Genomic DNA, 6100 nt, shown 5'->3' on the forward strand with positions numbered 1-6100 from the left:
ATCTATAAGCACTGAAAAACAAAGAAAACATCTCCTTAGGTTTCATTTGTATGGTTGTGGCATGCATGTCATCAAAGCTAATGATAGCTAATAAGTACAAAGACCTAGAACGTGGCTGAGATGTAACAGCACTACTCTTTTAGCATTTTACTAAATGCTAAAATTTACATTACTGAAGAGCAGCTTTTTTTCTACAGATCAACATCAATGCTAAATATGTTGTGTCCTTAAGAGCATGTGAATAAGCTGTATTACACATCAGAGAGGCATTTAAGTTGCAGCTGGAGTTAGGGTTGCTAACCAGTGGCTTGCAGATGTCCTGAATTGTCCCACTGGATCCAAGATAACCAATCACAGAATTCTTATTGCTGAGAAGCCACAGGAGAGCAAGGGAGAAATGCTAGGATCCTGAATCACTGACTTTGAGATTAAAGGAAGGAGCCATCGCAAGATAATATGGCAGCAATATCTAGAGCTAAGAAAGGCATGGAAACAGACTCTCCCCGAGAGACTCCAGTAAGAACACAGCCCTTCCAACACCTTGACTTTGATCCAAAGAGACCACATCTGACCTCTAACCTACTGAAAGAAACAATAATTAATGTTTGGTCTTGACCTTTGGGAGTCCAGATGGTCTGCAGTTCCTTCCTCAAGCACAAACCATGACTGAGATGTGGCCACATGACTTTGGAAATTCATTTTTAAAAATAAAAAGATGGTCTGTTTGCTGCAGGCTTTAAAGCCTAGGTGGATGTCTTCTGAGGCAACTCAACACCACAAGGGCAGGGAAGTACCAAGCAGAAACTCAGGTAACAGAATCAAAGAGACTGTTCAAGCTCTGCTTGCAATGTTATCTCTAATAGCTAGCTATACAATATACAAACAGCATTGGGGAAAAATCAAAGTTATTTGTTTCTGAAATGAACCCAGAGTCCTGTGTTTCTGTCTACAATTGTGTTCCTTTCCAGGTCCTTATGTTGTCCACAACCCTTTTAGCTATAGCACTGAGGCACTAAGTTTGTGGTTATTTATTATAGCACCAATAAGAGATCAACACTTCCATCTTTGAGGTCCATAACTTCCTTGTATAATTGAAGTAACCACATATTTTCATTTAAAATTTCTCTTTAGGGCAAACTAAAACAGGGTTGCTAGCAGAAAGACCAAGCTACTTTCTCGGTCTTTAAAGTAAATGGTTTTTGGTCATTCTTTCAATTGTTAAATATTCATTGGCATTTACTCCAAATGGCTGGGCTACACAGAAATGAAGTATGGCCTGCGATTAGAGGCAAATACAGCCTCGCAGGTAATTAGGATATTTTCATGATGGTGAAGCTGCACAGCTTTATAAGGTGGAGGAAAGCCCGGATTATAGAAGGCCTCCAGGAAGAAGTAATATTCAGGCTAAGATTGAAAAGTAAGTAGCAATCAGGCATAAATGGGATGATGAATGCAGTCTAGGTAAAGACTGTAAAGTCACTGACAAACTGGGAGCTCAAAGAAACCATGCCCATTCAAGGAGATAAACTACAGTATGTCAATAGGGGTTCAAAGACTCTATGCTTCACTTTTTTCAATATAAAGATCCTTGAATATCTAAAACAGTTCATAGAAGACCACAAGATTTTATATGGGTGTAAATTTGGATTTTATATAGATGATTATAAAATATATTTGGTTACCTAGTTCAAGTCATTATCAACATGAAGTACATTTGCAGAAACAGTATCAGAATATTATCAGGGACTTCCTCATACCTGAAAATAAACACTTAGGTAATGCACTCATTGTTATTTTAAATGTGTACTGGGATACTAAGTACAAGAGTTAGCAGTCATGGTACTAAATGCTTTAAAATAACAATTAGGAGAGATAAAAGTATTGAAAGAAAATCAGCAAACAGACCATTTTTTTTATTTTTAAAAATAAATTGTTTTTTTTCTTTATTCTGTGTGAGTGTATAAGAGGAAAACCTCCAGTTTCTGTTCTCTCCTTCCACCATGTGAACACCGAGACTTGAACCCAGGGTGACAACAGGTGTCTGCCTGCCTCAATAGCCTCAAATAGGCAATCTGTCAGGGTGGGGACATAGCACACACCCTGGATTTCACCAGTACTGCAAACATAGCCCAAAACAAAAACAAGAAAATAACAACACAATGATGCTCACATTTATTCATGTTTGTCTTTATATTGGGCATAGCAGATACGTCTGTGAGTATTGTCAGTCTCTAATCCTGAGGGTTCCAGTTTTCCTAGTACAAACTACCCTGGGAGCTTTTCACGAATGATAAAATGTAGACTAGGAAATAATGCAATAAATCAGAAAGTCACGGGAAAACAAGAGGCAGATAAACGGAGGTCATGTATTTTAGACTAAGGACTAAGGGATTTAAGGGGGCTGTTTGTTGTAAAGCACTATGGGAAGAGGGGTGTAGAGACAGAGCACAAGGTGATGAGTGCTTGCCTGGCATGGACACAATCCTGAGTTCAGTCCCCATGAGACGCAGAATGGTGGCCCAAACCTGTAGCTTTTCCTAGTTACCTTCAGCTATCTCAAGAGTGTGAGGCCATCTTAGGCTACATAGGACCCTAGTTCAAAAAAAAATCAGTCATTCATGTAACCAAACCAAACACTTTTTAAGATATAAGCTTATAAACTTTCAGTGCTTATCACACACTGCCAGGGAAGTTTCACATATCTCACTTCCAACTCACTTCTAGGTCTTTTGTGACTTAAAATAGATACGGACCTTATTTGCAAAGGGTACCGATATTAGTCTCAAAATAAGTGGTTTCTAACGAAAACCAGTGGAAACTATACTTCATCTCTTCCATTTTCTTTCTTACACCTAAAAATAATCTTTCTTTCTTTTTGTACCAAAAATAGTGAACTGTGTGGTACTGATTTGTCTCAATAAGTTAGCAGCCATTAACTCTACCATATATTTCCTACTATCCTCATATCAAATTATTAATATTACTATTACTACCTCCTTGAAAGTGAAAAAAAGAACAAGCTACTTTGGACAATTTCAATCATCTGAAACTAGCTAATAGTTCTGGGATATAAATAAATATTCATTTAACTATTATTCTAAGTTCATCGAAACTGTATTTAATATTTCATCATTCAAATACAAATTACTACAAAAATTAAACACCTATATTGCTGGGCATCACAGTAAATATTTTTAATCCCTACACCCAGGAGGTAGAGGCAGAAGGATCACAAATTCAAGGTCAGTCTAGGCTACATAATGAGATAACCTCAAAAAAACAAGGATGTGTTGTCAGGCACGGGTAGTCTCAGCACTCAGAAGGTAGAGTCACAAGAGTCAGCAGTACAAAGCCAGTCCAAGATACACAGCAAGTTCAAGACCAGCCAGGGTTGCTCAAAACTCTGTCTCCAAACACAACAGCGATATACAAAGAAAAAAGAGGTGATGGAGATATGACTCATTGTTTTAGAGCGATTGTTGCTCTAACAAAGGACCCAGGTTCGATTTTGAGCACAGGCATGGTAGCACACAAACATCCATAATTCCAGTTCCATAGTATCCAACACCTATTTCTGGCCTTTACAGGGTACCGGGCAAATATATAAAGCAACCTAGTACACACCTAAAAGAAGAAGAAAAAAAAGAAAAACGAAATATGACAGAACCTGAAACATACAATCACCTAATAGTGTGGAACAGGATGTCTTTAAGAATCAAAATCCTCCTGCTTCAGCCTCATAGCACACCCAGTAGAAATACAATTTTCTTAAAAAAAAATCCCTCAATTAAGTGGTAATTCTAACATCCGACTTGGAAAATTAATACTGGAACTACTAGAATAGAAGAAATTACTCATAAGTTATTGTTTATTGAAAGGATCTCAGATAATTAGACTAGAACATCAATACTGAAACTATTCTAGACAGGTGGTGGTAGCAAACACCTTTAGACCCAGCACTCAGAGGCAGAGGCAGGCTGGACAGCCTGGTCTACAGAGCAAAAAAGACAGAAAAAGAAAAATACTGAAACTATTTTAAATAGATAGGAAATATAGTGTTTAGAATAAATGATATTAACCTAGTCATTCCCATACAAGCTATTTGAAATAGTTTTTAACTTATCTATAATATGTTCATTTTGATCAAAGTATGACTAAGTTTAAGTTTTCACATGCTTTGAAAGAAAAAATGAACAGAACACAAAACAATTACACAATAAATGGAAATTTTAATACAGTATAATTATAGCCCCAGTTTAAATGTAAAAGTCTTCAAAAACAAGAATTCTTTTTTTTTTTTTTTTTTTTTTTTTTTTTTGGTTTTTCGAGACAGGGTTTCTCTGTGGCTTTGGAGCCTGTCCTGGAACTAGCTCTTCTAGACCAGGCTGGTCTCGAACTCACAGAGATCCACCTGCCTCTGCCTCCCGAGTGCTGGGATTAAAGGCGTGCGCCACCATCGCCCGGCCAAAAACAAGAATTCTTGAAATGATCTCTCAGGCCTTTTCAATCTGTCACGGTGTTGAATATATTTTAGTGGCCTGCCTGAGTGCCTTGCCCTTGGTGGCGAACTCTGAGAGGTCACATCTTTTCTATCTGATGACATCTTCCTTGACTGTTCAGTTTGCCTTTGGATCCGCAGCAGTATAAACTGCGTGCTACAGACCATTAGCCACTAGCATAGCATAAACCATAAGCAGTGAATATTGCTATCTACTAAAGATTACATTCAAGAGCACCACTCTGTTTTTCCCCACTTCTCCTCAATAATTTATGTTCACTTTGCCTTTAAAAAAAGAAGAAAAGATCCTAGCTCTCAGAAGGCAGAAAGAAGCAGCTCTAAGTTCAAGGTCAGCTTGGTGTACAAATCAAGTTCCAGTACAGCCAATGTTAAGCAGGAGAACCCTTTCTGGGTGGATGGAGGAGAGGGAGGAAGAAGAAGGGGAGGGAAGGAAACCTTAAGATTCAAATATGAGGTTTATGTTTATTGTCAGAACATGGGTTTCCAGCCACATCCTATTGGTTAAATTGTATTAGCAAAAATCGTGTAAAGTCTTTTAAAGATTTCAGAAATCTTGGACACTTGTGTACTTTAAGATACCACTTGTCTGAAAAATGTAGTAATGTTCTCTTTTTATAAAGTAACATTTTGTTACAGAATTTAAAACCATCATTTTATGATACTGTACGACCCGTATGATGCTCAAGTGGATGACACACAATATGGATGTCAACTAGCTCACAAGAAATCAACTGCAATACACACATGCATTTTCTTAACATAAAAGGGAGCAGATAACATCTAAGCATGAAGTCCTAGCATAGGTAGGCAGGTAGACGTTTATGGGCCTGATTTCTTTTTTTTAATTTAATTTTCTTAAAAATGGAAATAAACTATTTTTTTTCATTATACATACCCAATTCAAGTTCCCACTTCCTCCCCTCCTCCCACTCCCTCCACTTACTTGCCAACCCCACCCCCTCCCCACACACTCCTCAAAGAAGGTAAGGCACATTGCTTTGGGGAAGGTCCAAGGCCCTCCCTACTATATCTGGGCTGAGCAAGGTATCCATCCAAAGAGTACAAGCAGTAGGGATAAATCCTGGTGCCCATTCCAGCGGCCCCTCAGTCTGCCCCAGCCATGCAACTGTCACCCACATTCAGAGGGACTAGTTTGAACCTATGCTTGTTCCTTCCCAGTCCGGCTGGAGTTGGTGAGCTCCCATTAGCTCAGGTAAACTGTTTCAGTGGGTATCCCCATCATGGTCTTGACCTCTTTGCTCTTCCCACTCTTCAACTGGATTTACGCAGCTCAGTCCAGTGCTCTGATGCAGGTCTCTGTACGGCCCTGATTTCTATAGCAGACTCCCTAGTAGAAGTCTCTGTTTCCACATGTATGAAACTGATGTTGAAAGTGATGGTTGCTGAATCCACACTAGTAGAGTTTAGAGATGGTGCATTTGTATACATCAATTCATTAAGCTTTATATAGCCCCTAAGATACGTAGTGAAATAAACTTTATATATATTCATTGAGCAAATACTGAACATTCCTCTATCAAATTTAGGGAAAACTAGAGGGCTTTTTTTTTTTTTTTTTTT

This window comes from Microtus ochrogaster, linkage group LG1 (genome assembly GCF_000317375.1).
Source record: "Microtus ochrogaster isolate Prairie Vole_2 linkage group LG1, MicOch1.0, whole genome shotgun sequence".
NCBI lineage: Eukaryota > Metazoa > Chordata > Mammalia > Rodentia > Cricetidae > Microtus > Microtus ochrogaster.